Source organism: Salmo salar, chromosome 09, assembly GCF_965601325.2.
Source record: "Salmo salar chromosome 09, fSalSal1, whole genome shotgun sequence".
Lineage (NCBI taxonomy): Eukaryota > Metazoa > Chordata > Actinopteri > Salmoniformes > Salmonidae > Salmo > Salmo salar.
In genome coordinates, this window is record NC_138299.1 from 137,449,747 (window position 1) to 137,473,848 (window position 24,102).

Consider the following 24,102-nt stretch of genomic DNA (forward strand, 5'->3'; position numbering starts at 1 on the left):
ATGGAATGGGTACATCGAAAATCTCTTCCCAACTATCTCTTCCCTTCTACTTGCCTCTTCCATTTCTGTGGTTGTGCTGCAATTAATTGGTTGTAATTTTGGGTAGAGCAGCTCATTTCTATATGTCTGTGTTAGCTGTATGTGTGACATAACTCCACCAGTCCTATTTATGATATCATTCACTAAAATTATACAATTTTTAAATATTTCTTCGAAAAATACGTTTTTTTAATCAATTAGTATATTTGAGTTTAACCACAATATTTGTTGTATTATTTGTTCTGTCTTTTCAGGTGGAGTAAACTGAAATTGCAACCAACTTTCTAAGGCTTGTTTAAAAAAATAACGATATTTTGGAGATTATTTCCTTTTCAAACAACCGAAAGTGAGCAGGTGTAATCTGAATAAAGGGAAAAAGTCCCTTCTTGAACATAGGATGAGACATGCTTACTAATTTACTAGAGAACTAGTTTGGATTTAAGTATAATTTTTGTATGACTGATGCCTTTAGTGAGAGGTCTAATGCTTTAATATTTAATCATTTCTGCCCTCCGAATTCATATTCGTTATATAAATAGGCCCTTTTAATTTTGTCTGGCTTGCCGTTCCAAATAAAATTGAATATTTTTTGTTCATATAATTTAAAAAGCAGGTCACTAGATGTAGGCAAAACCATAAGCAAATAGGTAAACTGTGATATGACTAAAGAGTTAATCAGGGTGATTTTTCCACAAATAGACAGTTATTTTCCTTTCCATGGTAGCAAGATCTTATCTATTTTTGATAACTTTCTATAAAAACTTATTGGAGTGAGATCATTTCTTTCTTTTGGGATTTGTATCACGAGTATGTCCACATCTCCGTCAGACCATTTAATTGGTAACCTACATGGTAATGTAAAATTTGCATTTGTTTTGTGATCCAATACGTAATATTGGATCACTTATCATAATTTGGTTTTAATCCAGAGAGGATAGCAAAAGTATCTAGATCCTCTATGAGGCTGTGGAGAGATTCTAATTGTGGTTTTAAAAGAAAACATGAATCATCAGAGTACAATGACACCTTTGTTTTTAAGCCACGGATTTCTAATCCCTTAATATTATTGTTTAATCTAATTTTAACAGCTAACATTTCGATGGCAATAGTAAATAGATATGCCGATAGTGGACAACCTTGTTTACTCCTCTAGATAGTTTAAAACTTTCTGAGATGTAGCCATTATTTACTATTTTACACCTAGGGTTACTATACATCATTTTAACCCATTTTATAAGAGATTCCCCAAAATTAAAATATTCTAGGCATTTATATATAAACTCCAGTCGTACTTTATCAAAAGCCTTTTCAAAATCATCTATGAAAACCAGGCCTGGTGTCCCCGATATTTCATAGTATTCTATTGTTTCCAGTACTTGTCTTATATTATCTCCAATGTATCGTCCATGTAAAAAACCTGGGATGAATAATATCTGACAATACTTTTTTAATTCTATGCGCCAAGCATTTTGCTAGGATTTTTGCATCACAACACTGAAGTGTAAGAGGTCTCCAATTTTTTAAATGGACTGGATCTTTATATATACCATTTGGGTCCTGTTTCAGTAATAATGATATCAGACCTTCTTGTTGCTTGTCTGATAATTTACCATTTATATAGGAGTGGTTAAAACATGCTAATAATGGTCCTCCTGAGTGTATAAAAAAAAAGTTCTGTATACTTCCACTGGTATGCCATCCAGCCCTGGAGTTTTCCCATCCTTAAAGGCCCCAATTGCATCAAGAAGTTCCTCCTCTCTAATTTGGCCTTCACATGAGTCTTTCTGTACAGATGTTAATTTTACATTATTATTAGGGAAAAAAATCCATCCATGGAGGAGACTGAAACGAAAACATATTCTTAAAGTACTTTACTTCCTCTTTCAAAATATCATTTGGTGAATCATGTGTGACTCCATCATTTGTAACAAGTTTTAATACATGTTTTGGTAGCATTTCTATATAGAAGATTGAAAAATTTGGTGCATTTTTTGTTTTTCCTCTAACTTATTCTGTGCCTCTATGGTACAGTTTTTATTGCTATCTAACTGTACTGTTAGTCCTTCAATTTCCTTTATTAATATAGACTCTTTTGATCTAAATTGCTTTTGTTTTATAGATGAGTACTGAATTGCATGGCCTCTAAAGGCACACTTAAAAGTGTCCCATACAATATGCTGTACCTATGTTATGTCTGAAAAAGTCAGTTATAAATTCTTCTGTCCTAGTTCTAAACAATTTATCATCTAGTAGGCTTTGATTAAATTTCCAATATCCTCGCCCACCTGGAAATTCTGTAAGAGTAATATATATGCCAATTATGTGATGATCCGACCGCATTCTGTCCCCTATCAACACTTTTTAAACTTTTGGTGCCAGAGAGAATGGCATAAGAAAGTAGTCAAGATGACTAGTTTGATTAAGCCTCCGCCATGTATATCTCACTAGATCAGGGAGGGTATTTAAGTCTCCATATATCCACTAATTCCAATATATCTATGACATTCATGATTTCCTTAAGTGCCTGAGGGTGATAGTTTGTAGTGTGATTTCCTTTCCGGTCCATAGAGGTATTTAAGACCGTGTTAAAATCTCCCACTATAATAATAGAGTCTAGTGTTGCTTGTACAGTTGATCAATTCTTATATATATTGTCAAAGAAGCTTGGATCATCATTATTTGGACCTTATAGGTTAATAAGCCATATCTGTTTATTGTCCAATAACATATTTAAAATAATCCATCTCCCTTGATGATCTGTTTGGAAAATGTGCACATTTGGATCAAAATTACAATTAAAACCATCACCCCTTTTGAATTTCTTTGACCATGGGAGAAATATATTTCACCCCCCAGTCCTTTTTCCACAAAACTTCATCTAAAATTGTTGAATGGGTTTCCTGTAAACAATAGATATTATATTCCTTCTCTTTTAGCCAGGTAAATACTGATCTGAGGCTGCTATTGACTCTGATCGGCCTGTCAGGAATCGAGCTCACTCGCTCTGTAAATGTCGATATTAGTGTCCCTTATTCACATATTAGAGATGCAAGCTAACAACCAGCTTGGAAAACAAAACTATGTAGTTAACTAGCTAGCTCGCTCGCTTACAACATTTGCCAAGTTAGCTGCGTTGTTGCTTGCATGCAATTGGCACTGGTCTTCGGGGTGGCACACATCCTGGGAGACGGCGCTGCCTGTCAGGGATCGTTCAGGGCTAATTTATAGACTGATAATGAGCTTTAAACACGAATGAAAGCATGACGTTAACATGAAATGTAGAATCCCTTAGTGTAGCAATCAATTAAAACGTATGTGCTGATCCTCCGTGGGCTCTGCAGTCTCAGCCATACTGTCAATCTATCATCAATACGTATAGTGCTATTTATAGAGTTTATTTCGTAATCTCGACAGAAACAAATTTTGTTATGTCATGAAAATTCTCGTGATCTCAATAAAACAAATGTATTATGTAGTGATTATAAATATGTGATCTCGACATAACAAGGGAATTGCTTTTTTATTCATATGTATTTTCTGGACTTCCGTAGGATTCAGCAGGGGTCTACAACATTCCTGCAATACTGCCTTGATGTCTGTTGGGGGCAGCAGCTGTCTACTCTTTCATTGTAGAATACTGATAGGTTTCAGTGATAAATGCAAGGTACATTTACAGTCTTGGGAAAGAGACACATATGCTGTAGACTGCTGTGTATACTCAGCCCTGCTGTCTTGAAAGATATTGGTTCCATGAACTTTCTCCATTACCATACATTAAATATTAACTTTTGCTTTTACATTGTTGTCTGATCTCATCTCTGGTTCTACACTTGACACCTGGATCTGAAAAATCCCAACAACATGCACACCCACTTCGTTCTGACACACACACACACACACCACACACACACACACACACACACACACACACACACACACACACACACACACACACACACACACACACACACACACACACACACACACACACACACGCACACACACACACGTGAGAGAGACAAAAAGGCACTCTAAATAGAGACTAATAAGCTTACCGTCTGATAATGCATTCTGTTTTCCATTTAATAAATTACACACTGTTTGAAACAACCTTGCAATCTTATCATGCTTTACCAAAAAATAATTACTTTGGAGTGACAAATGAATGAGCGAGAGAGACTGTGCTACTGAATTAACTGGCAGCTATGATTTGGTCTGAAAATTGACAAAACAAAACAATAAAACGCATGACACCATCATACATTCCATAAATTAAAAAGCAAATGAAAATGCGCATTGTTTTCATCCAATTACTAATCAGTGGAATATGAAGAGACAAAACTGCTGTTCATTGTCAAGCCTACCTCAGATTATCAAGAGTGTAGCTAAGATTAAATTAAATTCAATATAAAGGTTTCTGATACAAAAACACACTTAGTGTGTTGTCCTCCTACAACAAGAAGTCTGTCATTATGTCACAAATTCTTTCTTCCTTTCTCTCATTATTACATACTGTATGTTTCCAGATGCAGTTTCCTTATAAGAATATATGCCATTTAGCAGACGCTTTAATCCAAAGCAATTTACAGTCATACATGCATTTGTACGTATGGGTGGCCGCGGGAAGCGAACTTAGAACTCTGGCAGTGCAAGCGCCATGCTCTACAAAACTGAGCCATACAGGACCACTTACGCTAGTGCCTCTGAGTCACACACACTCATACAGTAGACACACTCTTACCACACAATCATAGTCACTCACTCACTCACACAGCAGCAGCCATACCAAATGAAAGAAAACATAATACTTTGCCACTCAATTATTGTGATGGATAACTGAAATATAGATCCAAATTACAATAACTGAAATACAGATCCAAATTACAATCTGATAATGACATAAAATGACATCATTGCAGCTGTGGTGTTTGAACAGGTGGTGAAGAACTGCCTAGCATCATAAATCTGTCAAAACATAAGCATCCAAACTGTTCTCCAAATGAGCCCATCTAGATGGATGAAGGACGTAACATACATTATTGATTAACAGACAATGCAGTGGAGTTTATCTAAAAAAAATTCTCAGTGAGATGCGATAGTCCTCAGAAATATGGTATTTGTGCTCAGTATTCACAGCTAATGTGCAATGTCATTATGTTTGTTTCACAGCTTCAATCTCTCTAGAATGTTGTCTGGGATTGTCAGTTTATTCATGATGTATGACAAGCCATGACAAGATTCATATTAATCTCTTTGTTTTAATTTCTCATGTTGATTCATGATCAGTAGGTATTTTTGTTTACTGATTGCATATTCCTACGCTGATATATTGCAAATAATGAGGCACAACCAGGGGTATCCTACAACCCAAAAACTGAGGGGACAGGAAGTATGTGAGTTGGCGAATTTTGCATTTTTCAAACACCTGAAACAGCTTTTTCTTGCAGTCTAGAGTCATTATCATTATGCTTAATTCTATGTAAATAAAAATCTGCCTATTTTTCTACATACTGTATCTATAAGCACATCTCTTGAGCTGTCTGTGTCCTCCTGACTGGTGGTTATTTCTTTAAAGAAACTAAATACGCTAGTCTGCATCTCTGCTAAAATCTGGGTAAAAGATTGAAAGGAATATGAGTCTTATTCAGTACATTTAGTTATTGCAGGCCAGCTAAGATATTTAGACAAGCTAGCTTATGTAGTTAAAATAGTGCCTTAAGTGTACAAGCATTTAAAGTATGATTTGCTCATGTAAAATATGAGTTGCACCTGTATAATCAGTCTTGTAGTTGCAAAAAATATTTGGATAATAAATGCAATAACACTTGCAAGCAGATAATGTGATATGTGAATAATTATAACAACGCTTGCATACAAACATGCAACTACATTTGAGAATGAATACAACTCATTTACTAAACTTGCACTGGTGAATCTTCTTCGGTGAATCAAAACTACATTTGCCGATGTCGAATCTGTGCGCAGAGAGTTTTGGCACTAATTTTGCGACTAACCTCAGGCAAATGTTTTGTAGTTATAAAAAACAATTATGCAAGCAAGCATCAGAGAAATACACAAGCTCTGATGGATAGGGCTTTTTCTTCCAACCAATCAGCTGAGGTGCTGTCATTCTGGAACGCGCTTTCATGTTTCACAGGGTTCCGGTCTGAAAGCACATTTTCCACTGTGCTAAATATGGATCAAATTTGTAAAAATGACTAGCAAGCTAAATGATATTCACAGAATTTGAAAGCTACAATACGGCATTGGTGAGGAAGATGAAGGGAATCATTTAAAAAAGTGTTTCAACATAGCATAACTGCTACAAAGCTGATGCTAGCTAGCTAGCCTCTTATCTATTGACATTACAATGCTGGTTAGCTAACGTTAGCTAGCTAGCATTAGAGCTTTCTGGCTAGTCTGTGGTTAGTGGTTCTTACGTTGTGTAACAGAGTAATACGGTAGGTCTAGCTGTGTACTTGTCATTTGGTAGAGACACATTTTTTTTGAAAATAACTGTTGGCTCTGTGTATATTTGGTGTGTAGTTGCTTGGCTTTGCTAGTTAGCAAGTTGAGATCTCTGTTAGCTAGCTTGCTAATAAAGTTTTATGGACAACAGGCCAGCTCCCTGTAGAATCAAGACAAGACAAGATGGGATGGGGAAGAAGATTAGATGTGCAGTTGCTTCATCTGGCTGATGCAGTGCCCAGATGAGATGAGAGCTAACTGCTACACAGAAAAAAGAGTGAGATCTCTCAGATTCTAGCTTTTCCTGAAATGTCAGCTAGCTAGTTGTTGATGTTCTAGTGTCCGTTAAATGTTACAGCCACAACATCATGATCATGTAGTCATGCATCTGCAGACCAGCGAAGAGGACAAAAGCCAGCGTTGAGTGAGCTAGCTAGAACAACATCATCAACTAGCTAGCTATAATATCAGGTAAACATTTTCAGGAAAAGCATGAACAGAGCTAGCTACCTGTAGTAATTGTATTATTTTCAACCACCTCATTCATATAATCTGTTTCTGTGTTACATTCCATATTATGTTTTAATATATCTGCACTGTATTGCTATCTGTCTGTTGTACAAATCATCAGCATGAAGAATACTGAATTCTGTTTGAATTGTCAAGTGGACTGAATTCTCATTCAAATAATGTTATGCCTCTCTTTCGGATCTGCTAAGCACACCTCTGCTAGCCACACAACCACTGCCTCTGAGTGATTGGGTAAGCTCCTTCCTGGCTGGCCCTGTCCAGGGCTGATATTGGACAGGGCCACAATACCTCCCAACACCCTGTCTCCGTCCCCAGTGTCGTGTCTTTGGCTATGCCGGATTAAGTTATATAACATGCTATTCTATAAAATCATTAAGCTAATCAGGGAAATGTAATTAATTAGAAAGTCGGGGCACCACGAAATAATGTTTATAGAGCTGTTATCTTCCGAATAAACTCTTAAAGACCTGGTAATCTTTTACATCAGTAGCAGTCAATATTTAATCGTCACTTTCTTCAGTCTCATCTGAAAGTTGTAAATTCTTGGTTATCTTCACGAACCCTGGCTAACAAGTTGAATCAGCAATACAACATTTGGTTTAATTATTTATTTACTAAATACCTAAATAATCACACAGAATTACATCTACACAGAATGGATTAAGCTAATCAGGGAAATGTAATTAATTAGAAAGTCGGGGCACCACGAAATAATGTTTATAGAGCTGTTATCTTCCGAATAAACTCTTAAAGACCTGGTAATCTTTTACATCAGTAGCAGTCAATATTTAATCGTCACTTTCTTCAGTCTCATCTGAAAGTTGTAAATTCTTGGTTATCTTCACGAACCCTGGCTAACAAGTTGAATCAGCAATACAACATTTGGTTTAATTATTTATTTACTAAATACCTAAATAATCACACAGAATTACATCTACACAGAATGGATCATACATTGATTGCGAATTATGTCATAAAGGAAAACGTCCCTAGCGGACGGAACAGATATGACGGCTGGTTACACAAAGAAAGGGGGTTGGGTTTTGAATGAAAGAGCGGGAAGACTGAGGAACAAAGAGATTTTGTGTCTCTATCGGGCTGTAGGCAGCTATGCTATCGTAAATACAGTATCTTTTGCATTCTAAATAACCGCCCATTTGAAAAAGGAAAATGCAATAAATATTTACTCTGAGCTGCGCTTCGGTAGATTGGTCGTAGATAGACGGCCGGGTTGTCCAGCATGGATCTCTTGTCCAGATTGGTCGTAGATAGACGGCCGGGTTGTCCAGCATGGATCTCTTGTCCTCTGAAGAATGTCTAGTTGTGAACTGGAGCGTGGTAGAATGGATACTCTGTCCGTCCTCTCCTAGCCCACGTTTACAGCTGCTGTTGCTAACGCAACGGCTAGGAGGTATCACTTCTTTACTGAATAAGAGTTCAAAGTTCATACCAAGTTGCCATACTTTTAAGTTTATGCTATATTCTGGCTGGTATAGTCGAAATTCATCCTTTCGGCGTGTCAATCGTCACATTGAACACGATGCTAATTTCATTAGGTTATTATCTGAGCCCTTTTAACGTAGGACCGTCGTCCTCGCGTCCTCGGAACAGAAAGTTAAATTTTTGTCAACAGGTTTATATAGTGGTGAAAGAAGGGCGTGTTTCATAGTTTACAACCAAAGTCTGTTCACTTGGGCGGGGCCTCTGAGTGAGCAGAGTTTCTCTATGACAAACCGTTCTCTCATTTAAGAAGCTAAAATTACATTTAATCTATTCACAAATAGTTTCATATTTAAACATTTAAATTGCACAACAATTCCATGTGAATCTGATAACTAGAGTGTGTCGACTTTCCAAGATACAGTTTGTCATCCTGTCATTAGTAGTAATGTCTCAGACAACAACTGATCTGAGATCATATTCATTAAGTACCAAAGCATATTTTCAACTGGTTGGATTACCGAAATATGGTTCCGTTTCCCACCTTTTGATGTTACCAGACTCTATGTTACAAAGGCTTTACAAGAGTCAACTCTATAGAGTAGAGAGAGAGAAAAGGGGAAAGGTATTTATGGGGGTCATAAACCTCCCCCAACAGGCTAACGTCATGACACCAGTAATTATTCTGCAATAGTTTATGTGCCGGGGGCTAGGGTCAACTTGTCTTACCTGGACCCTTATTCACAAAGTATCTTAGAGTAGGAGTGCTGATCGAGGATCAGTTTCACATTTTAGATCATAGTGAAACAAATGATACTGACTGATGGGACCTGACCCTAGGATTTACAGGATGTACCTCAGTGTTTTACCCAAAAGGCTCAGACTTTTCTGTGTCAATCTACATGTTTGTCTCACTGGTCCATGGCTCTGGCGGACCTGCTCTCACTTGGGGCCAAAGCCAGGCCACTAATACTGTTCAGCCTGCATTTATATAACAATGGCTAACTGTGAACTTTAACATCTCACAAAGCAACTGTTTTGATTATGCAGAGGTTGTTGATTCTGCTCTTCACAAGTCCTCACTGTCAGCCCTAGCTATGGAAACAATTTCCCCAGTATAACAGAAGGGTGTATACACTAGTGTAACACTGATCTTACAGTGGAAAAGCACCATTGGATGCTCTGTGAATATGGGCCCTGATGTAATGTGTGATTTTAGGCATGCTCCCACTAACAGTCTGTTTCTCCCCTCCAGGAGGACCTGAGCCCCTTGTCGTGCTGCCATTCCGACTGCAGCTGTGGACCCCTGGCCTGATTTCACAGGGCGTTCTACCTTGTCTCAGACTTCTGATGGTCAAGTTTAGCCAGGTAGTCACTGTGCTTCTGCCTCTGCTTTGCTTGCTCTTTGGGGATTCAGGCTGGGTATCTGTAAAGCACTTTGTGACTGTTGATCAGGGCGGTCCTAATTAATGTGAGACAATAGCCATGCATTTGAAACAAGAACAGTGAGTATTGTGTGAACATTTAGCTGATCTGAAGTGGACTATATTTTAATTATTCGCTAGGATGACTAACATCCATCATTATCCATGACTACCATCTCCATCCACCATCTACATGGAACAACAACATTTTCTATTTATTTAGGATTAATATTCCCCTTTGTCAACAACAGATTCTACACATCATGGCAACATGCTTGACTGAAATAATCTTTAAACATGTATTTAGACTTTATGGAGGATATGGGGGTGATACTGTTGCCCATCAAATTTCGTATTATGCCAATATGTCAAAGTTATTAATTAGGAAGATGGTGCTGTTCAGAATGACAAGTTCATGACTGTTGATGTTCACAGGACTCTCCTAATGCTATTTTGAAGTAGCACCATGGATGAAGGAGGGGGAGGAAAACAGCTTCTCTCTACCACACCTTCACCAAGTCATCCAATGTTTGCTTCATGAATCATTTTTGCATCTTCTAAAATAAATATACAATATAATTAGAATTTGTTTTATGCTGGATGTGATTAATTTAGCAGGTCTATAGTATAATGTATTGTTTTAAATGTAGTCAAGTCAATTTGATTTTATGGCGTCTTTTTAAATGTTTGCTAAGATGATGTATGTTTGGTGTTGTTGTTTTGTACATGCTGAAACAGTCATTAGTTTAAAACACCTAGGTAGAGCAGAGAGGACTTAGAGCATGTGACTTTGCAACACACAGGTGTTTCATCTCCACACTGGGATGATTTTAATAGTGCGACACAAGACAGGCCTCATTCCGCTCAGGTAGGAGGATACCAGAAATAAATTAATAAAAACAAAACTAATGAAAGACCACACAGGGCCACAGCACTTCAGTAGCAAACAGATAACAAAAATATCCCTGGCATCAATCTTTCAACTGACTCGGCTCGCTATTACAGTACCTCAACTTTCAACTTATTTTAAGGTGGTTACAATTCCTATTGAGAGGCGTGGCTGGAAACAGCCAATGAATCTGCCAAAGTCTGCCAAAAGCTTCAGAACTATGTTTGTTAAAGTGAAAATCAGGAGATACCCTATTTGTTTGAGTTCCTCTGCAAAAATGTATAATAAAACGTTTTAGGTGCCTTTTGGCAAACCAAGTGGGCTGTCATGTGCCTTTTACTGAAGAGTGGCTTCCGTCTGGCCAGTCTACCATAAAGGCCTGATTGGTGGAGGGGTGCAGAGATGGTTGTCCTTCTGGAAGGTTCTCCCATCTCCACAGAGGAACTCTGGAGCTCTGTCAGAGTGACCATCGTGTTCTTGGTCACCTCTCCCCCGATTGCTCAGTTTGGCCGGGCGGCCAGCTCTAGGAAAAGTCTTGGTGGTTCCAAACTTCTTCTATTTAAGAGTGATGGAGGCAACTATGTTCTTGGGACCTTCAATGATGAAGAAATGTTTTGGTACCCTTCCCCATATCTGTGCCTCGACACAATCCTGTCTTGGAGCTAGTTAGTGGGAGCATGCCTAAAATCACACATTCAAATCAAATCAAACTTTATTTGTCACATGCTCCGAATACAACAGATGTAGACCTTACCGTGAAATACTTACTAACAAGCCCATAACCAACAATGCAGTTCAAGAAAGCGTTAAGAAAATATTTACCAAATAAACTAAAAGTAAAAAATAATAAAAAGTAAAACAATAAAATCTCAATAACAAGGCTATATACAGGGGGTACCGGTACCGAGAATTACACCAGGGCCCATTTTCACAGAGCATCCAATGATGCTTTTCCCCTGTAACATCAGTGTTACACTAGTGTATACAGCCTTCTGTTGTACTAGGAAGTTGTTTCCATAGCTTGGGCTGACAGTGAGGACTTGTGAAGAGCAAAATTAACAACCTCTGCATAATCAAAACAGTTGTTAAAGATGTTAAAGTTCACACTTAGCCATTGTTATGTAAATGAAAGCTGAAAAGTACCAGTGTCCTGGCTTTGGCCCCAAGTGAGAGCAGGTCTGCCAGAGCCATGGACCAGTCTCAGCCTTTTAGGCAAAACACTGAGGTAAATCCTGTATGGTAATGCAACACACCAGTAGGAGTGCTGATCTAGGGTGCAGTCAATATAATTTGATTCATTATGATCTAAAATGTCAAACTGATCCTAGATCAGCACTCCTACTCTAAGATGCTTTGTGAATAAGGGTCCAGATAAGACAAGTTGACCCTTGCCCCCGACACATAAACTATTGCAGAATAATTACCGGGGACTGAGACAGGGGGGTTGGGAGACACTGTGGGTATGTCCAATGTCACCCCTGGACAAGGCCAGCCAGGAAGGAGCTTACCAACCACAGGCAGTGGTTCTGTGGCTGGCAGAGGTATGCTAAGCAAATCTGAAAGAGGCATACCATTATTCTTGTCTTGATTCTACAGGAAGCTAGCCTGTTCTCCTCAAAATATTATTAGCAAGCTTGTTGTAGCTTTTAAATTCAGTGAATATAATTTAGCTACCGAGTAATTTTAATACATTTATTCCATATTTAGTACAGTGGAAAGCGTGCTTCCAGACCGGAACCCTGTGAAACATGAAAGCGCAATCCAGAATGACAACGCCTCACCTGATTGGCCAGAAGAAAAAGCCCTGTTCATCTGATTGGCCAGAAGAAAAAGCCCTGTCCACCAGAACGTGTGTGTTTCTCTGCTGCTTGCTTGCAGATGTTGTTTGGCCGAGCTTCGTCCCTGAATTAGTGCCTAAACTATGAGCGCACAGATTCGACATAGGTAAATGTTGTTTTGATTCACATAAGAAGATTTACCAGTAGCAAGTTTAGTAAATTAGTTGCATTCATTCTCAAATTTAGTTGCATGCTTGCAAATCTTATTGAATTTATTCACATATCAACTTACATGTTTGCAAGTGTTGGTGTATTTATTCACACAACAAGTTATGGACTTGCAAGTGTCGTTGCATTTTTCTCAAAATAAGTTACATATTTGCAAATATATATAACTGATTATACAGGTGCAACTCATATTTTACATGTGCAAATCATTCTTTACATACTTGTACGCTTTATGGCACAATTTTACCTTCATACAATGCTAGCTCCTCGAACTTGATTGATAGCCTGAAATGTATCCTTGGTAGCTAGTTATGAAGTTGGTAGATTGGCTTTAGCTAGCCCGTATTGCCTCCCAACTTCATCCAATTTCTAGGTAGCTAGTAGTATTACGGAGAAACAACAACAACAATTATTACATTATTATTATTATATACAGTTGAAGTCGTAAGTTTACATACACCTTAGCCAAATACATTTAAACTCAGTTTTTCACAATTCCTGACATTTAATCCTAGTAAAAATTCCCTGTCTTAAATCAGTCAGGATTACCACTTTATTTTAAGAATGTAAAATGTCAGAATAATAGTAGAGAGAATTATTTATTTCAGCTTTTATTTCTTTCATCACATTCCCAGTGGGTCAGAAGTTTACATACACTCAATTAGTAAACAATTTAAATTGTTTAACTTGGGTCAAACGTTTCAAGTAGCCTTCCACAAGCTTCCCACAATAAGTTGGGTGAATTTTGGCCCATTCCTCCTGACAGAGCTGGTGTAACTGAGTCAGGTTTGTTGGACTCCTTGCTCGCGCACGGTTTTTCAGTTCTGTCCACACAATTTCTATGGGACTTAGGTCAGGGCTTTGTGATGGCCACTCCAATACCTTGACTTTGTTGTCCTGAAGCCATTTTGCCACAACTTTGGAAGTATGCTTGGGGTCATTGTCCATTTGGATGACCCATTTGCAACCAAGCTTTAACTTCCTGACTGATGTCTTGAGATGTTGCTTCAATATATCTACATAATTTTCCTGCCTCATGATGCAATCTATGTTGTGAAGTGCACCAGTCCCTCCTGTTATACTTGAGTACTATTGTTTGTACAGATGAACGTGGTACCTTCAGGCATTTGGAAATTGCTCCCAAGGATGACCCAGACTTGTGGAGGTCTACAATTTTTTTTCTGAGGTCTTGGCTGATTTCTTTAGATTTTCCCATGATGTCAAGCAAAGAGGCACTGAGTTTGAAGGTAGGCCTTGAAACACATCCACAGGTACACCTCCAATTGACTCAAATGATGTCAATTAGCCTAACAGAAGCCTAAAGCCTTGACATAATTTTCTGGAATTTTTCAAGCTGTCTAAAGGCACAGTCATCTTAGTGTATGTAAACTTCTGACCCACTGTAATTGTGATACAGTGAATTATAAGTGAAATAATCTGTCTGTAAACAATTGTTGGAAAAATGACTTGTGTCATGCACAAAGTAGATGCCCTACCCGACTTGCCAAAACTATAGTTTGTTAACAAGAAATTTGTGGAGTGGTTGAAAAACGAGTTTTAAATACTACAACCTAAGTGTATGTAAACTTCCGACTTCAACTGTATACAGTACAGTCCAAAAATGTGGACACACCAACTCATCCAAGGGTTTTTCTTTATTTTTACAATTTTCTAATTTGTAGAATAATAGTGAAGACATCAAAACTATGAAATAACACATATGGAATAATGTAGTAACCAAAAAGTGTTAAACAAATCAAAATATATTTTATATTTCAGATTCTTCAAAGTAGCCACCCTTTGCCTTGATGACTACGTTGATTCAACCAGTTTTTGCCCAGTGGGCTGTACCTCAAGTTTGACTGCAAGTTAATTTACAGTCACACACACACTCACTGAACTTCACTGAACACCCTTAATACAACAAGACTACTCCTCCCAACAGGCCTCAGGGTTGGGGAGTAACTGATTACATGTAATCAATTACTTGTAATATGATTACAAAAATGTAACTGTAATCAGATAACAGATACTTTTGAAAAACTATATGATTACTTATTCAATTACTTTTAAATTCAGAAATGGTGTTTGCGAAACAAATACATTATGGCAACTTTGTGTTTTGTCATTGACATTCAATTCAGCATTGAAAAAAGGTGCAAGTTTAAGTTTGTTCGTGATCGAGTCTGACCACAAGTCAGAGACCACTACGTTAACACACCAAATGTGTTTGATGGATCATTTTTGTCGTCTTCTAATGCCTCATAAGGGGGAAAGTAATTGGAAAGTAATCTGATTATGTTACTGAGTTTGGATAATACAAAAGTTACGTTACTGATTACAATATTGGACAGGGAACTATTAACTGTAAAGGATTACATTTAGGAAGTAACCTACCCAACTCTGATAGGCCTCATCTCAGTATGTGAAGACAAAACATATTATACATGCTCAACCATACCCATAATCAATGGTCAGAGACAAGCCTGTGATGACTCATTCATGTGCCCTAGCATAACTCTAGTCTTCTGAGTACAATAAGTACTGTAAACTGCATGAGCCGTACTTTGAAGGGCCCTGCTTGTTCCTCTGTTCAATTCCATTGATTGTGTGATATGTGTGGGCAGAAGAAAGGTAGAAAGATCACCCGTCTCTTATTTCCTGGGATTCATTTTCAATTCTCATCTCTCTTTTGAAATGAAAACAATTCTCTGCTTTTCTACTACTGCAATATTTTGTGGGAACACAAACTAACATGACTAACATTACAATATGACAGACTGGATTTGTTTGTGGGAATGAAGACTCCTGCTGACACATTGATCCTCATTATTGATAAATGCATGCCATGATGTTCCTGGATTACGTGTGTGTTATTTAAGTCATAATGCCTGAGAAGCCGGTGTTTGGAGGATATATTGGCACAGGTGTTGTTAGGTCCGAGACGAATTCGAGGCCATTATCACTTTTATATAACGGGCTACCAACATATTCAAATAATGATTGACATATTTGTATTGAAAACTTTATTTTGAGGAATTTATTCATAGTATTTCATCCTTCCACAATATATAGTTTAGGGTTGCTACCCAAGCCGGCTGGTCATTCGTTCTATCGGTTCGGTTGCTAGAGAAGCGACCCAGTCGCTCAGTCTTTTTGTTCTGTATCTATGGACGCAACCCAGTCGTTTGTTCTAAATGTTCCATTGCCATACTGGCCGGCAATGTTCTTATCCCTTGCTTGCTAGCTAGCCAACTACGGCTAATTTACAGTCACATCAAAAAGAGTAGCCAGAATAATAGCCAAGTAGCTGCATTTGCATTTGTTTAAGCTGTTTTATAGTGACATTTAGTTGGATACATCCATAACAATGAGCTAATGAGGTGCGATTTTGCATGGCATAGTCAGGACACTGTTGTTCAGAGGAGCTAGTCAGCAACACAGCTAATACAATTACAGTGTTGAAGTCGGAGAGACAGACAGCAAGGTTTATACAAATCTCTGCTTTTGAAAACAAAATGTTAGTTTAAAAGAAATGTGAGATAATGTCTTGATGCTTTTTATAGTGGAGATCAAGTTTAGAAATGAATTGGCAGGGCTGATGAGACAGGATGGATTGTGCAGTCAGATGGAACAGTGTAAATAGGCATTTTAACATCAGAGATTTAGCCGGTGGTAACTTGTGGAATAGACAATGGCTGGAATGCGGTTTTAACCAATCAGCATTTAGGATTAGACCCACCCATTGTGTAAATTATCATATTATGCTATTTAGCAGATGCAATATTGGGGTGGCAGGAAGCCTAGGCAGGAAGCCTAGCAGTTAAGTGCGTGGGACCAGTAACTGAAAGGTCGCTGGATCTCGAGCCGGCAAGGTGGTAAAATCTGCCGTTTTTTCCCTTGAGCAAGCCAGTTAACTCCCCAGGCGCTGATGACATGGACGTTGATTAGAGGGATTGGGTAAAATGCGGGAGAGACATCGGTTGAATGCATTCAGGTTCTGTAACTGATTAGGTATACTCTTTTATCCAAAGCAACTTACAGTTATGTTATGAATGTATATATATATATTTTATTTTACATATGGGTGGTCCTGGGAATCAAACCCACTATCCTGGCGTTGCAAGCACCATGTTCTAACAACTGAGCTACAGAGGACCTATGTATGTGTGCGTGTGTGTGAAAAGTTAGTCACCTTGTTTTTTATTTGTTAACTTGAATGGAACCCCTACCTAATGTATTATATTTTAATGTATTTTAGTTGATGCTGCATGATGACACATTATCAACATCAGTGGCTGGACAGTGGTTGGCTATGGGTCATTTCTCTGAAACATTGTCGGACACTTAAAGGAATTCATTATTTGAAGGATAGCGCTATGATCAAATATTTTTGTTTGAAAGGTTGAAACAGAGAGGTCTCAGTCAAATCAGCACCCATTTAAAAAAGCATTAAGATAAACAGCCAGAAAAGGACTATGCTTTTCTTTGAAGTGATCCTGTAAATATTTCATGTAATACTTGATCACGTTTCATTTCACAGCCAATGGATATTGGACCTGGACAAAGTATTTTAGGTGTCGCTTTTCTCTTTGAAGTCAGCTAGCTACACCATCTTATGTCGGTATGTCCTCATCCTCACATGCATATTTTAAATCACATTTTATTATTTTTATCCTATCTGCCACCACCACCTTCTTCAACTTTATCTCCAGCCAGCCCCACGGTACTAGTCTCCACTAATGAGTCCTTTCATGCTTTTTCTGTGAAATTCAATGATTATCACAGAATAAAATACATAACTCTTTATTAACGTTAATACAGTAGCACAAAGACCTACATGAGTTGTGTGTCAGGTGAACAATATGCTAACTGATGTGTCACAAATGAACCGTTTAATGGCTTTATCATCCACATCACTTTCAGCTCACTTCCTCAAGATATTAAAGTCTAGTTCTCAATTCTAGTGAAACCTGCCACAATGTGATTGCAAAGCAAATATACTGAACAAAAATATAAACACAACATGCAACAATTTCAAAGATTTTACTGAGTTACAGTTCATGTAAGGAAATCAGTCAATTGAAATAAATCCATTAGCCCTTCATCTATGCATTTCACATGACTGTAAATACAGATATGCATCTGTTGGTCACAGAACCCTTAAAAAAGGTAGGGGCGTGGATCAGAAAACCAGTCGGTATTTGGTGTGACCACCATTTGTCTCATGCAGCGCGACACATCTCCTTCGCATAGAGTTGATCAGGCTGTTAATTGTGGCCTGTGGAATGTTGTCCCACTCCACTTCAATGGCTGTGCGAAGTTATTGGATATTGGCAGGAACTGGAACACGCTGTCGTACACGTCGATCCAGAACATCCCAAACATGCTCAATGGGTGACATGTCGGGTGAGTATGCAGGCCATGGAAGAAGTGGGACATTTTCAGTTTCCAGAAATTGTACAGATCCTTGCGACATGGGGCCATTCATTATCATGCTGAAACATGAGGTGATGGCGGTGGATGAATGGCACAACAATAGGCCTCAAGATCTCATCACAATATCACTGTGCATTCAAATTGCCATCGATAAAATGCAATTGTGTTTGTTGTCTATAGCTTATGCATGCCCATACAAAAACCCCACTCTCACCATGGGCCACTCTATTCACTGTGTTGACATCAGCAAACCGCTCGTCCACACAACGCCATGGTCTGCGGTTGTGAAGCTGGTTGGACGTACTGACAAATTCTCCGGCTTAGGGTAGAGAAATTAACATTCAATTCTCCGGCAACAGCTCTGGTGGACATTCCTGCAGTCAGCATTCCAATTGCACGCTCCCTCAAAACACACAATACATCAGTGGCATTGTGTTGTGTGACAAAACTGCACATTTTAGAGTGACCTTTTATTGTCCCCAGCACAAGGTGCACCTGTGTGATGACAGGTGTGATATGCCACACCTGTCAGGTGGATGGATTATCTTGGCAAAGGAGAAATGCTCACTAACAGGGATGTAAACAAATTTGTATAACCTTTTTGTCCGTATGTAAAATTTCTGTGATTTTTATTTCAGCGCATGAAACATGGGACCAACACTTTACATGTTGTGTTTATAATTTTGTTTAGTATATAAGTGTAACCGATGTGAAATGGCTCGTTAGTTAGTGGTGGTGCGCGCTAATAACATTTCAATCAGTGACGTCACTCGCTCTGAGACTTGAAGTAGGGTTTCCCCTTGCGTTGCAAGGGCCGCGGCTTTTGTGGCGCGATGGGTAACGATGCTTCGTCGGGTGTCAGTTGTTGATGTGTGCAAGGGTCCTTGGTTCGAGCCCAGGTTGGGGCGAAGAGAGGGACGGAACCTACACTGTTACATAAGCAGTATATCAAACCATCTGCATTAACTCAACATATTGAACGCTAAAGGGTGCATACTTGCTCTGAGGTGAGAGAGATAGAAATAGTAAAGAGAGAGTGGGAGAGCGAGAGGGAGCAAGAGAAAGAGAGAGAGAGAGAGAAAGAAAGAGAGATTGATGAAGGATGAGTGCCCAGTATTATGGGTTTAGAATGCTGATGAAGTGCAATGGCATATTCTCATGTGGTGTAACGATCGTCTGGAAGAGGGGACCAAGATGCAGCGTGGTAAGTGGTCATAATGATTTTTAATGATACACTTCAAAAAACAAACAGGGAAACCGAAAGCCAAAAGTTCTGTCGGTGCAAACCACACAACAGAAACAACTACCCACAAAACCCCAAAGGAAACAGGCTGCCTAAGTATGATTCCTAATCAGAGACAACGATAGTCAGCTGCCTCTGATTAGGAACCCTACTCGGCCCAAAACAAAGAAATACAAAAACATAGAAAAAGGAACATAGAACGCCCACCCAATGTAACACCCTGGCCTAACCAAAATAAAGAACAAAAAACCCCTCTCTATGGCCAGGGCGTTACATGTGGCCACTGTATGGTGACAGAATTTGTGGAACCAGTACGGTGTGATTAAGATCATCTCTCCCTTGACCAAATTCTCAATTATTGACAGAAAGACAGTATACATACAGTATCTGACTATGCAGTACTTTAATTTTTTAATTTATTTAACCTTTACTTAACTAGGCAAGTCAGTTAAGAATAAATTCTTATTTACAATGACGGCCTACTCCCCCAGCCAAACCCTCCCCTAACCGAGACGACGCTGGGCAAATTGTGCACCGCCCTATGGGACTCCCGATTACGGCCGGTTGTGACACAGCCAGGGAGCAAACCAGGGTCTGTAGTGACGCCTTTTGCACTGCAATGCAGTGCCTTGGACCGCTGCCCATTTGGGAGACTTCTATTCCCTGTCTGGTCTAATAACCTGTGGAGCTTCTCGTCAGTGGCTGGGACTGGGAGTGCACTACACAACAAACTAGCAGAGCTGCAAACAGCCAGTTCTCATCAGATTCATCCCATTCAGGATAATACAGGCAGAACCATTATCATACGGATAAGCATCCAGATATTAAGGATGGAGAATTATGCAGAAACCAATTGACGAGGCTTTTAGAAGACCTTGATGTGTCAGTATGTCACGTCCTGACCAGCAGATGGAGCTAGTGTTTTAGTTTTGGTCAGGACGTGGCATGTTTGTGTTGGGTATGTTTGTATTGTTGATTGGGACTTCCAATTGAAGGCAGGTGTGTTGAGTTGCCTTTGATTGGAAGTCCTATATAGGTGTGTGTGTTTTTCTTTGGGGTTGTGGGTGGTTGTTTTTGCACTGCGTTAGGATAGCCTGCAAAACTGTTGCATTGTTTATTGTTTTCTGTGGATGCTTTACTCCTTTTGTTGGGTAATTAAAAATGACTATTCACATACCTGCTGCGCCTTGGTTCATTTCAGAAGACAGCCGTTACAGAACCACCCACCAAACAAGGACCAAGCAGCGGAAGAGGAAGGAGCAGCGACAGGAGAGAAAAAGGGAGGAATGGACATGGGAAGACGTCCTGGACGGCAAGGGAGCCTACACCTGGGAAGAGATCCTGGCCGGAAGAGATCGCCTCCCATGGGAACAGGTGGAGGCACTCAGGAGAGTGGAGGCAGCTGGACAGAGGAACCATCGGCAACGTTATGCTGGAACATGGTTGGCTAGGAAACCCGAGAGGCACCCCCAAGAAAATGTTTGGGGGGGGCACACGGGTAGCTTGGCCAGGCCAGGGAAGAGCCGTAAGCCAGCTACCCGTGACTACAGGGAGGTGCAATTGAGGTGGAGGGCGCCATGTTACGCTGTGGTACGCACCATCTCGCCGATACGGACGCACAGCCCAGTACACCCAGTACCAGCGCCCCGCAGGTGCCAGGGCAAGGGGAGCATCGAGCCGGAAGGGGTGATGCCAACCCTACAATCAAGACCGCCAGCGCGCCCTTTCGGTCCGGTGTTTCCCGCCAGACGCACTAGCATGGAGGTGCGTGTCTCCGGGCTGGCACGTCCTATACCAGCCCCACGCATCAGGAGTCTAGTGTGTCAACCCAGCCTCGCCAGTCAACAGTCACCAGAGCTGCCCGCCAGTCAACAGTCACCAGAGCTGCCCGCCAGTCAACAGTCGTCAGAGCTGCCCGCCAGTCAACAGTCGTCAGAGCTGCCCGCCAGTCAACAGTCGTCAGAGCTGCCCGCCAGTCAACAGTCGTCAGAGCTGCCCGCCAGTCAACAGTCGTCAGAGCTGCCCGCCAGTCAACAGTCGTCAGAGCTGCCCGCCAGTCAACAGTCGTCAGAGCTGCCCGCCAGTCAACAGTCGTCAGAGCTGCCCGCCAGTCAACAGTCGTCAGAGTGGCCAGACTGCCCTGAACTGCCGGAGTGGCCAGACTGCCCTGAACTGCCGGAGTGGCCAGACTGCCCTGAACTGCCGGAGTGGCCAGACTGCCCTGAACTGCCGGAGTGGCCAGACTGCCCTGAACTGCCAGAGTGGCCAGACTGCCCTGAACTGCCAGAGTGGCCAGACTGCCCTGAACTGCCAGAGTGGCCAGACTGCCCTGAACTGCCAGAGTGGCCAGACTGCCCTGAACTGCCAGAGTGGCCAGACTGCCCTGAACTGCCAGAGTGGCCAGACTGCCCTGAACTGCCAGAGTGGCCAGACTGCCCTGAACTGCCAGAGTGGCCAGACTGCCCTGAACTGCCAGAGTGGCCAGACTGCCCTGATCTGCCAGGGTGCCCTGCCTGCCCTCCGGCCCAGCCCGATGGGCCCTCCTGTCCCCCGGCCCAGCCCGAGTGGTCCATCTGCCAGGGTCAGCCCGAGTGGCCCGTCTGCCCGGCGCAGCTATCGGCGCCATCAAAGTGGGCGACGCCGAAGGTGGAGCAAGGTCCACGGCCTGCACCTGAGCCACCTCCAGGATAGGTGGGTTGGGGAGGGAGGGTGTAGCACAGTGCCGTCGGTGACGGCAGCCACCCTCCCTTCCCTCCCTTATTGTTTAAGGGTTATTGTTTATGGGTTTTTTGTTGGTGTTTTTCTGTTGGTAGGTGCATTCCGGGGTCTGCACCTTGAGGGGGGGGTACTGTCACATCCTGACCAGCAGATGGAGCTAGTGTTTTAGTTTTGGTCAGGACGTGGCATGTTTGTGTTGGGTATGTTTGTATTGTTGATTGGGACTTCCAATTGAAGGCAGGTGTGTTGAGTTGCCTTTGATTGGAAGTCCTATATAGGTGTGTGTGTTTTTCTTTGGGGTTGTGGGTGGTTGTTTTTGCACTGCGTTAGGATAGCCTGCAAAACTGTTGCACTGTCATTGTTTATTGTTTTCTGTGGATGCTTTACTCCTTTTGTTGGGTAATTAAAAATGAGTATTCACATACCTGCTGCGCCTTGGTTCAATTCAGAAGACAGCCGTTACACAGTATCAGTATTGCCCCTCACTGAGTTCTGGTCTCTATGAGATATTTACATTTACATTACATTTACATATGATTAAATATAGGATATGATTACATATTTTTAGATATGAGTGACAGACTGTAACAGAGAGACTTAATAAGAGACTGGTGAATGGACAGATGTTGGATTCTACAGAAGACCATGTTTGCGTCCCAAATGGCACCCGATTCCCTATGTAATGCACCAGAGCCCTGGTCAACAATACTGCACTACATAGGGAGTGGGGGCATTTGGGACAGTCCAGTTTTTAATAAAGATGTTTCATATTAGTCACTATTCAGCTATTCAGATTGAATGGTAATACCTAATGTCTGCTGTGAGTGAGTACCTTTATAACGGATAAATAACGGATAAAGAACGCCGCAGCCCGTCTGGTGTTCAACCTTCCCAAGTTCTCTCACGTCACCCCGCTCCTCCGCTCTCTCCACTGGCTTCCAGTTGAAGCTCGCATCCGCTACAAGACCATGGTGATTGCCTACGGAGCTGTGAAGGGAACGGCACCTCCATACCTTCAGGCTCTGATCAGGCCCTACACCCAAACAAGGGCACTGCGTTCATCCACCACTGGCCTGCTGGCCCCCCTACCTCTGAGGAAGCACAGTTCCCGCTCAGCCCAGTCAAAACTGTTCGCTGCTCTGGCACCCCAATGGTGGAACAAGCTCCCTCACGACGCCAGGACAGCGGAGTCAATCACCACCTTCCGGAGACACCTGAAACCCCACCTCTTTAAGGAGTACCTAGGATAGGATAAAGTAATCCTTCTAACCCCCCCCCCCCCCCCTTAAAATATTTAGATGCACTATTGTAAAGTGGTTGTTCCACTGGATATCATAAGGTGAATGCACCATTTTGTAAGTCGCTCTGGATAAGAGCGTCTGCTAAATGACTTAAATGTAAATGTAAATGTAATAAATGAATGATGTATAGGGCTTGCATAATTCTTAGTATAACAGACAAATACATTCAGTATCAGAATAAGGAGTGGGACACTAGTAAACCAGAACAACATAAACATAGTTAGAAATTCAACAGATTACTAGTTTGAATGTATCGGTTGTTCAAATAGTTAATCAGTTGTCAGTCTGAAATAAAAGTTACATTTGTTTTATCAGAATGTTAAGACCAAACTCAGAATGTTTTATTAGGCCCCTCTGAATAAAAAAATAACTTCTGTAGGTTTATGTTTTAAAGTTTTAACACCCGTTATAAAAAATGCAATATAAACGTGCAGTTTGCTTTGTTCTTAACCATGGACTACCTCTGATCAGGCATTTCCTCAGCATTTAAATGTACTTGTATTGTCCTCCCATTGGTAATACAGTCTATAAGTTGATTTATTTAAATTGGCGTCACTTTTATCTAGGGGTCTCATGCCTGTCCCTTTCTGATTACACCGTATAT

General features: G+C 40.6%; 1 long non-coding RNA gene across 2 annotated transcripts; it reads left to right on the forward strand.

Moving 5' to 3' along the window:
• The first annotated feature begins 6,059 nt into the window (after positions 1-6,059).
• Positions 6,060-11,108, forward strand: LOC106613024 (uncharacterized). 2 transcript variants are annotated; one of them, XR_006771176.2, is made up of 4 exons: positions 6,068-6,308; positions 6,659-6,784; positions 9,734-9,846; positions 10,338-11,108. It is a non-coding gene; the product is annotated as an uncharacterized LOC106613024 (long non-coding RNA). The 2 variants fall into 2 exon arrangements; XR_014378902.1 differs by having other exon boundaries at positions 6,060-6,308; positions 6,659-9,846.
• Positions 11,109-24,102: the final 12,994 nt, after the last annotated feature.